We start from the raw sequence: 12950 nt of genomic DNA, 5'->3' as shown, positions 1-12950 counted from the left end.
GACCAGGTGCCATTTGGTTTTTCTCCATCTAGGACAGAAATCTCAAATATGTGAGTTCACACTTGCATAGTCTCACTGCAGGTATCTCCTAGATAGGCTTTTTTTACCATAAAGTTTCCTGCATGTGTTGATTAAAAGTGTCTTGCTTTATTTTCTTTTATTATTTTATACCCTCAGCCATAATCCACACATGATTTATTTTCTCATTTATAATGTTCAAATATCAAATTTTAAGCATCTATTGTGTTAAGAGCACAGTGGCAATTATTTTTGGCCTTTTTTCTCACATCAATCATATTACCTCTGTGTTAAGTACTAAACTCTTGGACTGTTTTGGAGACCCATATTTGAACAGTCTTCCATTTGTCTGCTCTGTGCCTGATTCTGAGGTTTTGTTAACATGAAGCAACCTTGTAGAGCCTTTGGAGTCTTCTATGAGAGGTAGAAAACTCTGGAGGCTTTGGCCACCATTCTACATCTGCCTTTCAAATAACCATGGCCAATCCCTTGCCTCTTGAAGGGTTTTATTTATCCCATTACCTCCCTAAAGAGGCACAAGTACCATTTCCTTGGTTCTTTGATGTAAGATTGGGTAGGCTTTTATTTTTCCCCAATGCATTTTTATCCCTATTTGTAAATTTATGTAACTCCGGGAAATACTTGATCCATGTCTTATTGCTCTTTTTTATTCAATCTAGATTTGAGCAAATTGGATTCAACTCTGAAATATGTAGAGCAGGAAGCTTTGTGGTTAGTTGATAACTAAATCAGTTTTGCAGATGGATTTGATGTTCTCCAGAACACATCTCCTACCTTCCCCCCTCCCCTTTCCTGCTTACCTCTGAAATCATGCAAGACAGCTTACTTTATGACCATATTTCTAGGATGTCAAACTCTTACTATTTCCCTTGTTCAGCTTCTCTGATAAACCTCTGAAGTCCAAGTAGCATAAAATATAATTTTAGATCCACTCTGATAACAGTACTCTCCACACAGGCACTGCATATAAAAGGAGATATATTTTCAAGGACTTTGGAAATTACATTGGTGAATAAATTATTTAGTAATAAAACATTGAAATTAGAGTTTGTTACTTTGCTTTCCAAAAGGTTGGATATAAATGACAACAGGGATATAGCTAGTATTTTTCATTGACAAACCATTTTAGAACCAAACATACTATAAGTCATTTTTATAGATAATGACACATTATATCATTTAATCTCCACATTGGTGGTATTAGAGAAGCATTGATTTTCCGTATTCCAGATGAAGAAATAGATGGTCATCAAAGTGAAGAAACTTGCCCAGCAAATTCAAAGTCATGTTTATGGTGTTCTTAAGTCAGATTCTCTTCATCAGATCAGCTGTACTCTGACCTTGATGTGGAATTGGAGTGATAATATCATCACATGTAATAGAAGAATGTGTTTCAGGATTAAATTGTTGTTATAAGTATGATACTTATAAAAAATGGGTATCATAGAATGACCAGGACTGAGGAAAAGTGTTGAGAAGGTTAGAAAAATTTGTAGTGTCTCTGATTTTTCACCTCCATCATCTAAAATTTGAGAATGGCTCTTAGTTATGAGTTTTCTGGGGGAAAAAACATGTTGCACTTTTCTTAGTTGTTTCACATACTTAAATGGAACTTCCCTAATATTATTCAGTATGACTAGAAATTTGGGTTCTACTTTTGTTATAACAAAAGCTGGTTGAGAAATGGAAGTTGATATGCATCCTAAAAATTCCATCAGTTAAATGATAATGCTCTTGATACTGTGATCTGAAAAGTTTATCCATCTGTTAGCTTTAAATACCTGATATATTTAATATATCAGATGCTATTGTGTGAAGGGCATATAAAGATGAACATACTAGATAAGTTCTCTGCCCTCTTGGATCTTAGAGTCCCACTGGGGTACCACAGAAAATGGTAGTAACATTGTCTGTCATGCACTAAGATAGGTTAGTAAGGGCATTATGGCTCTTAACCATTCCAGAGGCATCCATATATGCTGAAATCTGAAAGACATGGAGGCAGGTCTTTTTCTACAAAAAGGTGAGGAGAGAGCTGTTTGCTTTAGGGATGATGTTGGGAATTCTGTTAGTGCATTTTCCATCTAAGAAGGGTCTCATTCATTTGCCACTGCCCACTGTGTTCTCCTGTGAAGCAGTTCAGAATCACCTCAATATATGCTTTTCCCTCCCCCTGCCCTCCTCAAATCCACACCAAGATATTCTCCAGCTAGATAGTCCACTTTCCTTAATAGCATTAGCAGGGCTTTGCATAGAGGGCAATAGCCATAGCTACTGAAGTGGGGGTAAAGAGGTGTCCTGTGTGCCAGCTATTCTTTTAGTGATCATAATAGCTGTCCCTTGACCCACTGTTACTTATTCTGTATGTTGGTGACTCAGTGACAATTCCTAAGATTTCATTAGAAAGACTTCTGATAACCTTGTTTCTGCTTTCATCTTTTATCTTTTATAAATTTTGAGGTACTGTTGCCATCATTTTGTTTTCCAAAGATACTATAGATGTATTTAAAATCTGGTATTACAATTGCATTTTTGAGGGAGCATTTTGAACAGGAAATTTCTAATTTTTAAATATCACTGCAATAGAGATGGGTTCAGAAAATGTCCTAAATTTTTATATGGACTACGCAATGAACTGCATTCTTTTAATATATGTTATATAAGCATATATTAATATCTATTCTCTTTTATTATGCAATTTAAAATTCATAAGAACTATCATATTCTCCACCAAATCAATTTTGGGGCATCTCACAGACAACATGATGAAAGTAACCCATGTTAATAGTTTCAAAATGCAATTCTCCTCATTATCTTTTTCATATCATTTTTCTTATAGTCAAATGTGTAAATTTTTAATTATTGCATTTTAAATAGCTACATGAAAATGATTCTAAAATTACCAAACTAGAATTACAAAGTTATTTTGTTTTTAGGAACACATTGAGAAACTCACTGAATTTAAAAATAAAATGAAGCACAATTATGCTCATGTAACCAAGTTATCTTGTAAGCACAGTTACTGTAGGAAGTTGAAATAATTCAGGGCAAATAATAATTTTTAGTATATTCAGTTATTTTTATATGTTGGTTTACAAGGTGGCAAACTTTTTAAACAGGGGATATTGGCTGACAGGAGCAAAAATTCTCCTGATTTTTCTTGTGTAGACATGTTCCTTAAAAATATAAAGTTTTAGGGGTACCTGGGTGGCTCAGTAGGTTGAGCATCCAACTGTTGATTTTGGCCTGTGTCATGATCTCACAGTTCATGAGTTTGAGTCTCACATCAGGCTCCGCACTGACACTGTGGAGCCTCCTTGGTATTCTCTCTCTCTCTCTCTCTCTCTCTCTCTCTCTCTCTCTCTGTATCTCTCTCTGTCCCTCCCCTACTGGTGCTCTCTCTGAAAATAAATAAACATTTTTTTAAAGTATAAAATTTTAGAACTTTTTCTTCTAAATTTTAAGACTGATCAAGGAAAATGCATCTTGTAAGTCTTTTTACACACTCCCGTAGTACTACACCCCTGTAGTTCTAAAAGCAGTAATGACATCACTATTTTGCTTATTATGTCTGTTCCAGAAGTATTCATTCAATGTAGAAAAAACATAATTTATCTGAAATGGCAGCCATTCAAACAGCAGAAATTTGATTGAAGTTTTCATATATCCAAAATGTGGGCAATATAAACATTAAAAAGAGTTTAAGCCTTGATGTTGACTCTCAAAATACTTAAAATATACTTGATGACACAAATCTAACTCAAATAATAATATGAGAAACAATTAATTGCTAAATTTTGAAGTTTATAAGTGAGGAAAATATAGAAAATAATACATACAAATAATACAATACAATACAATAAAAATACAAATAATAGATACAAAAGTATGTACTCAGTTCACTGAAGATGAAAATTGGCTTTCCAACAATATAAAAGAGATTAGAAGAGTAATTTTTCTGACATGGCATGAAAAAATGATGACATCATTACTTTTGTGGGCCCAGATTTTCTCATCTGCAGAGTAAAAGAATTGCAGTCAATAATCACTAAAATCTCTATTAGCTAGAAAAAGTTCAAGTGTGGGGAACAATGAACATGAAGGCACAATTACGAGAGGAGAAAACTAATATGATCAAAACATTGAAGGAAGTGACCCCATTACAGCAGAGAGTGCATATTCAGGATTAATTGGAGATAAAAGTGGATAGGCAGCATGATATCAGATTATATAAGGTCTTAAAATCAGGCAGATAAGTATAGATTTGATGTGAAAGCAAATGGATAACCATTGGACCTTGGGAGGCAGATGAGCTACATAATGAATCTATAGTGCTTAAAGAAGATTAGTTGGACAGGGAAATAAATGAATGATGGATTGATTGGAAAAGAGAGCCTAGGGTTAGAGCAGCAACACAGGAGGTTGTAACTAAACTGGAAGGTAAGTTATAGCTAGTACTTTACAAGGATCAGGAACCCTGCAATCTCTGCCTCGTTGTTGAAGGCAAAACAGAGGTGGAAAGTTAAAGTGGTAAAAGGAAAATAGGTTATATTCAGGAATATTGTAATGGGGAAACGGGCCCTTCACACATAACCAGGCTCAATTCTGAGTACAGCATGGACAAGTGAGACTTTAAAGCTAAAGAACAGAGTGGGGAATCAGTAGATGGGAAATTGCTAAGAAGAAACTTTAGGAGATAGGGGAGTTCAGGCTCAACCAAACAAAGTAGGATTCTTAAATGAAGGCAGGCCAGGGTGATCAGACATCACCTGGAGGACAGTAGAAGTTACGGACTCTAATTAGATATTGAGGATGATGAGATAGGATATTGGGAAATTCTAGTTAAATCAAATTAGCAGAAGTCTTGCTAAAACTTGACAATGTAGAGACACAGAAGCTTAAAAGTTGAGACGTAGTTGATAAGTTCAGGGGAGCCTAAGCAGAATTTGGTCAAAGAAAGAATCTTTGTCACTGTTATTATGATATTATGGACGACAATACATCTTCTCTGGGTGTCTTTTCCCCATTTGTATGGTGAGAATGTGCCATCTTCTCAATACGATTCTAAAATTTAAGTTATCTAGAGACAAATTATTGTATTACAATGCCAGATGATTTGCTTTTTACCTTGGAAGTAACTAAAGAGTAATTTATTTTTGCCATTCAGCTATGGAAACATGAATTACTTTGTGTGATAAGCTTGTTTGAGCATGTGACCTATATAGGACATATTTTTTTGTAAATAGATACTATATATATCTTGCATATATCACAATTTTTCTTTAGAGTAGTATCCTACCACATGCCTTAAATCAATTAGCAAATGCAATTTTGTCAGGTGGGTTTTCTTGTTCACTGTGTTTTTGTTGGGATCATCATTTCAGTATCAAATTGAGAAAGACTAAAATGCAATGGATGAAATCCTTTCATAACACAGGTACACTGTCTTCTTCCAAGATGCTCTCCTGTAGGTTTTATCAGCAGGAAAGCAGCTCCCAGTAGGAGTGACCTCCAACATAAACAGGAAACCAGCTGTGATGAGAAATCTCTTTTAGTGGATTTGTACCACCAGAGGCAGTCATGAAACTGCGTCTTTGAGGAAATACTAATCAAACAGATGGGGGAAAAGCAAACAGACTTCTATGGGAAAGAAATTTGATGCATCTGAAGACTATATGAATCATCCTTTCTTCTTAGAACAAGACAAATGATTGAAGGTAGAGAATGAGATAAGGAACATTAAATTACTTTTTAATTGATGCAGAATTCAGTGGAATATATGTTTACTTAAATGTTAAACTAGATCTGGCCTTACATGTACAGGAATGAGTAACTAAAAATCTTATCCATTTAGTTTAGAGATTTGATTCCTTTTCTTTTTGTCTTCATCCTCTAGCCTCTTCCTAAATGTACATCACCCAGGGAATAGTAACATCACTTAAAAACATTTAGCTTTAAGTAATTAACCAAATGATAATATAATTATCAATTGGGCTCTGATCCAGGCATGGTCCCTAATGCTTTGGAAAATACAATGCTGAATAGTCCTCAGGTAGTTTAGTGTTGGGAATGAGAGTGAAGCATATGAATTACAATACAAAGAGTTGCAAGTGCACAAACAAAGCTTAAGTACTGAGCATGTCTGGCAAGAAGTAATTAAACTACAAAAATAGCTGTCAAAAACTGTTTTCATAAAATTTCCTTTACAATAGATAAATACACTCTCAATGTGACAAAGCTCCAGATTTCAAAAAAAATGGTGAAAATATTCCTGGTCCCTGCAAACTGATCCAGACTAGTTGGCTTTACACTCGAATTCTTGGCCCTTTGGTCAATCCAAAAGATGTGTCCCCTGATGGTGGCTTTCAGACCTCTCCCATTCAGTTATTATTCTTTCCTATAAACCAGATTTCTAGTTACTTGTGGACAGTTCCTTTCAGATATCTAGTGTCATCTCTAACTAGACAGGTGCACTTCTGTATGAGACAAAATAAGTTATTTAACTTTCTCAATCCACTTTTTCCTGTTACTACTTTCTCAATCCACTTTTTTTTCTCAATCCACTTTTTCCTGTTACTGCTTCTGCAGCTGTCCAGCCTCCAGAGCTACAAAAACTAGAGCTATATTTAATTCTTCCTTTCTTTGGAGAGGAAGTGTGGTATGGTGTTTCTCTAATTTCCTAATTGGTATCTGTAGGTCTTGGGCCATATCATTTAGTATCTCTATAATTTCCTTTTTCCCCCATATCTAATGTGGGAGCTAATAATGAGTTAGAGCATGTGCAAAAGTCCAGCATATTGCCTGGTATAATTGCCTGGTATAATTGCTAGAACCATCAATAGCATTTTTCCATTGCTTCTCTCTCATTCCCAAACTGGTGGGCATCAAGTCTTTCTTTTTTTATTCCTTGAAATGTCAGAAATATTTTTCTTCTCTCCATTTCTCTGTTTTTCAATCTCTCATTCAAGTGTTTTCCCTTTTATTTTTCCTCCATGGAAAAACACTTCAGGATTACTGTAAAAGCCTTCAAAAATTTTTCTCTGCCTTTAATTTCTCTTTTCTCCTTTACTCCTGTTGCCAGATCAATCCTACTGAAATAGGGCTACATTAATTTCCTCCTTTAAAAAATTATCTTGAGTTCTTCATTTCCTATCACATCAAATCTGAAACCAGGTTATCTGGGCTTTCCAGAATGTGACTTCATTCAACAACAGGAACATGTCACCCCTTTGAGTAAGCCACACTCATGTCTCTTTCTGTAATAACATTTTCCATATGGAGTACATATTTCAGTCCCCTACCACATATCCCTCAATTTTTCTCCAATCCCACATTTCTTCCCACCCTATACATCTATCATTGTCCAGTCTTGTGTCCCTCACTGGGGCCAGGAAACTTCAGTAATGACTTAATTAATGTCCGAACACAATTGCCACTGCCCCTTCCTCTGACAGACCTGCCCAGGGACCCTCTCTTTCGAGTTATTCTCACATGTATTATTGGCTACTCTTTTCTGGTTCTACCATGCTAATAGGGCTGGCTTCATGGGCCAGGAATCTGTGCAATCACCTAGGGCTCCATGATGAAAATGTCCTGTACTTGGTTTAATGTCCTACTGTTGCTATCTTGAAATGCTTAATTTTTGAAAAAGTCCCCACATTTTCATTTTGCACTGGGCCCCATGAATTATGTAGTTTGCATTGCAACCTCAGCATTTATTTTGAGTTGCACTGAGGTAAGAACTTTACATATGGGAGTAATATTTGTTATATCCAGATTTTAGGTAGTATAAATCCTCCAGCGTTGCATGCCATATAAGATTCTAGGAACTTCTTAGTTTTTCAGCATTAAAATCAAAATATTTTTAACTATCTTCCTCAATCTTAACATGTTGTATTTTCTACAAAACAGCTTTTCCATTATCTTATTTGAGTGTTTCAGCAGTATCATTGAGTAAATCTACAAAATTTTTGGTGAAACTTAAGTTGAAAAACAGACTTACTCTTAGAAAACCTACTACTACAGATCCTGTTGACGTTGAGGGTATTGTCCCATTTGAAACCCCATAAGAGAAACTGCATTCAGCTCTAAGTGCTCAGGGAGAGACTCATGTCACCTGACACATGAGTATGTTGTTGTTGACCACAAAAGTGATGGCATTGATCATGTCCGCAGCGTAGCTTTGGTTGTCTAGAAGTTAAGTCAAATTTGCAGATGAAAGCATTGTATCTTGGTTTGAGTGTTCTAATTTCTATTTTTTCTTTTCCATATTTACTCATATTTTTGTTATATGTATTAAGTCATCTCAAATTTGACACATATAAGTACTCAAAAATATTTGGTGAATGAGTTAGGCAGTATTCCATGATTTAGTGCATTCTTGAAAGTACATGAGTGTCAAATATTGAAAGACAAGGATAGACAAATTTATAATGGAGATGGCTATATTCTCTGAAAACTACAAAACAGTATAAATTTATTAATTATATTTTGCCTTTTGGATACAATCCTTGACAATTTACTACCAGCATTTAGAAAGGCTCTTTGTTCGTTTTAATTGAACAATCTTAGCCACCTGACGGCATCAAGTTGAGACTGAAGAACCACCATTAGTATTGATTTCAATCTTGGTACTTTGCATCAATTATAGCAAATTTATGATACCTACACTTTGATCACTTTGATAATTTCATTTTTTCATTCCTTCTCTAAAAATACAAAGGCAACAACAAATACTTTGCTCCTCCGACAGCCTCCAAAAACTGAATTGTGGACTGGTATGCAGGCATTTGATGTTTAAGTGCCATGCAGATGCTGAATTTGGATCATGAAAAGTTATTTAAGGGTAACAGTACATAATCTTTGGAAGTAGAGTTGCATGAAAGCTGAGGAGCCCTTTACAGTTGACAACTTTAAGAAAAAACTAACCCATCTCATTTTTTCCACCAATCCTTCTTTGCCCTCCTCCTGCAAACTGCCCTTGCCTTTCTCTAAATCTCCATGGTTTATGTAGTCCTTAATTCTTCTTCATTTGTTTTCTCCTGGCCTAGTGTTGTTTCCCCAGCCTGGACAGGGCCATAAGTTTTTTTGTTAGTTTATGTATCTGATCATTTGGCATAGTGTCAGCTGCGTGAATGATTTATTTTTTTCATTTACTTTTTGTGTACTAGAAAGATAAGTTAGGCATGGAAATGTCATTATCATGAGTATGGCAACCAGTGTAGACCGTGTTATGTGTGTTTTGTGCTAGAAAGCACTTGATTAATCAAAATACTTCATGTTCAGAATAAAGAGAATTCTCACACTATTTTAATAGAAGAAAACCTATCAAGGGGAACTGATGAAGCTACAACATTTTACTCAGAATAGTTGGAAAATATTAGAAATGGTTATGTTTGCAGCATTTTACATAGTAGGTCTGTTTCATAGATATTTTGCTGGTTATGGATAGCAAATGGAATCTGGTAATGCTCCTGAATAATTAACCAACAAGTTTCATTTATAGCAAGAAGCAAATGAAGAAGATATTAACATTCAGGATACACAGAACATAAAGCACAGAGATCTTTAATTCATGGGTGAATAAAGACGGAAGCAACATGTTGAACATAGCATTTTTTTATAAAGTGATTTCTGTTATCATATATTATTAAGTTGATAATAGCTGTCAAGATTCTGCTCAACTTTCTGTTCCCCACCAGCCTCCAGCGCATCTTTAAGTAAAACCTATATATGCTATGAAGAGTTCCATATGGATAAGATCAGCTAAATGGAAAGTATCCTCCTCGTTCATTGGGAGAGCTTAATTATATGTTTTATCGGTGGAAAGATTCTCCTTTTTGGAAAAAAAAAACACACCTTAGTTTTCCAATTAAGCATATTTGATAAATACTTCCACATTTATATTTAATGCAGCTAAAAGAGGATTTCATGACTGTTCTCCCAGTGAAAGGTTCTATTCTGCAGGATTTGTACCAGAGATAATCATAGGCTTAATTTGTATTGTATTTTAAAAATTGATCAAAGCATTTTCACATTTGTTCTTTCATTTGATCCTTTCTACAGCCCAGTAAGGTGGGTTAAGTGTGTGTCCTAATCCCTTTTGACAAGGATATTGAGGCACTGAGGGGTTAGGTGATTTGTTAGAGGGAATACTCTGAGTAACAGACATAGGAGGCAAGTATGCACTGTGCTTGCCAGGTCCTGTGCTCACATTATAAAGACCAGTTTGAACACAAACACAGTTATGAACCTCTACATCTAGATGCAAAGCAAAATCAAACAAGGAGCTCTTTAAAATACTAATGCTATAACCTCATACCTAGAGACTTCAATTCACATCAGATGGGAGGACTGGTGGGTCCATTAATATAACATATATGTGATTTTGAGTCTAGTTAACCAGAACAATTGGATATTCACTCACTCGTTCATCCAATATTGTTCTGTGAATTTTACTTTCCAGTCCTTTGACTGTCTAATAGGTTGTTGGATTTATTCAAATTTATCAGTCTTTCCTCTACGATGTAGTGATTGTTAATGTACTCAAATGTATTGTTTTTTTTTTCTTTTGTCTCACATAGAAATAACCTTCTCCAGTCCAAATGTACAAAAAAAATACTCAAAGTAAAAAAATAAAACGTATCTAGAAGAGAATTTGTAAATAGATAAAAAACCTCGGAGATGCTCAATATGACTCTCATACAAATACAGATGAAAGAAACAAGATTCTATTTTGTACCCTAAAATTTGTCAAAGGTAGAAAAATTTGATAAGTGGCATTGGTGAGAATGAGGAGAACAGGTACTTTTACATAATGTTGGAAAGAGTTATTGGTATGACATCTTTAGTGGTGAGATTGGTACTATTTCTAAAAAGTAAAAATGTGTGTTCTCTCTCATCTAGCAATACTACTTCTCAGATATACATCTGTGCAACATGGATGTTTAAGAATCTATATTGCAGCATAGTTGGTAATAGGAATAAAAGGAAGGCCTCTAAATACCTGTTCATTGGCAACTAGGTACATAAATTATGGTACAAGCATTAAAGGACTTATGATACATTCATGGCAAATAATACATGTGCTTAAATGGAATGATCTCCAAGGTGTATTAAGGATATTAAATCTTAATTAAGGTTAAAAGTAAAAATTATATATACCATGAGCCCATTTGAGAATAAGAAGTGTGTAAAGGTAGAATGTGGATGTCTTTGCTTATGTGTCCATAGACTATTTCTGTAAGGGTAAAGACACTATTAGCTGTCATGCATTTGGGAAAGAAACTGGGAGTTTGTGATAAGAAAATTAAATTTTATATACTTCTGTACCTCTTGAATATTTGCAATATGTGGGTTATTTTTTAATAGACAATTAAAATAAACAATTTTAATGCTTAATGATAGTAATTGGCAAATACAATGAACTGCAAATTGTAAGATAAATTTCTTCTGGTTTAGTTTGTACTTTTGTTGTTTTGATCATATACACTGATGTAATAAATCCTTAAATATCATGTATACTTCTATGGTAATTGTATCATTTCTATTTAAAAAATGTAATTATAAGTTGGAGAAACCTCATTTAACAATTTAAGTCCATAGGTCTCTAGTCAATCCACATCAACTGTGGGATTCTGACTGAGGCAAAGTATTATCAGAATTAGAGAATGTCAGTGGTGCCTGGGTGGCTCAGTCAGTTAGGCAACCAACTTCAGCTCAAGGCATGATCTCATGGTTCATGGGTTCGAGACCCGCATTAGGCTTTGTGCTGACAGTTCAGAGCCTGGAGCCTGCTTTGGTTTCTGTGTGTGTGTGTGTGTGTGTGTGTGTGTGTGTGTGTGTGTGTGTGTCTTTCCCTCCCTCATTCACACTCTGCCTCTCTCTCCCTCTCAAAAATAAATAAACATTAAAAAAAAATAAAAAGAATTAGAGAAGGCCAGAACTGTGAGGGACACCAGAACTTTTATAAGTCAACCTTATCTTACAGATGAAGAAACAGGCCCAAAGGATTTTTTTTTCTCCCATGTTAGTGCATTACACTCACATGGTGAAATTTAGAATTGAGTTTAAATAAACTTTAGTACTAAGTAAATGGTGATAGTACGAATCAGAGAAGATAAGTTATTCAAACTAATTCCATATCAGCTGGCTGTTAATCCTTGGATAAGGCTTTTATTTTTCCTTTCTGGGCTCAAGTTCTTAGAACTTTTTTAATTTTTCTTTTTTCCCCACTCTAAAATAATTTTAATCAATTTGAATATAAGAAAATTTAGCTAGTATATAAAACTCAGCAGAGATAAAGTAAAATTCTATATCCTGACTTTATAAATTGCTGTCTTAAACTAATTTGTAGTGGCCACCAGGCAAGTTCTTAAAACTTTAATGATAGATTAAACCCAGCAATACTGTTTGTACCCAACCCATGTTGATTCAAAAAGATTCACCCACTAACTCAGGACCTATTAACTTTATTACCCTCTCTACACTCATAAGCACCTCAGTTTCCCAAAATTTTTGGATCTATATAAATGCTCCTACCCTTCAAAAGTCAAGCCATGTTAAATCAAATTAACATTTATTTCAACAATTACTCTAAAAAAGGCATTTTAGTAATTCTTATAAATAGTTCACTGGGTGAAGAATTCCCATCTCTGCAAAATCTTCAAATACAGCTCAAGATCACGGGATCCTTCCTTTCTTTGAGGACTTATTTCACAAACATTCCGAGTCACAATATATTCTTGTGTTGTTTTACTGTTGAATATGGCTTGTTCCACAGCCAGGATCTAATTTTTATATTTCCCATTGCATGTATCTAACTAGCCCTTGTGATTTTAACCATGGATTCAGCAGAATAACAGTGAATGAAAACAGATATTTAGACTAAAAGGAATGTTTTGTATTGCAGC

At 34.7% G+C, this 12950-nt stretch overlaps 1 protein-coding gene across 2 annotated transcripts in view; it reads left to right on the top strand.

The window, feature by feature from the left end:
* Positions 1 to 12950, top strand: part of RIT2 (Ras like without CAAX 2) — a 381117-nt gene that overhangs the window by 180301 nt on the left and 187866 nt on the right. The gene's annotated exons all lie outside the window — the stretch shown is intronic.

The sequence above is a fragment of the Leopardus geoffroyi genome, chromosome D3 (genome assembly GCF_018350155.1).
Source record: "Leopardus geoffroyi isolate Oge1 chromosome D3, O.geoffroyi_Oge1_pat1.0, whole genome shotgun sequence".
NCBI classification, from domain to species: domain Eukaryota; kingdom Metazoa; phylum Chordata; class Mammalia; order Carnivora; family Felidae; genus Leopardus; species Leopardus geoffroyi.
The sequence above is the reverse complement of the archived record's forward strand: the minus strand, read 5'-3'. Positions and strand labels throughout refer to the sequence as shown.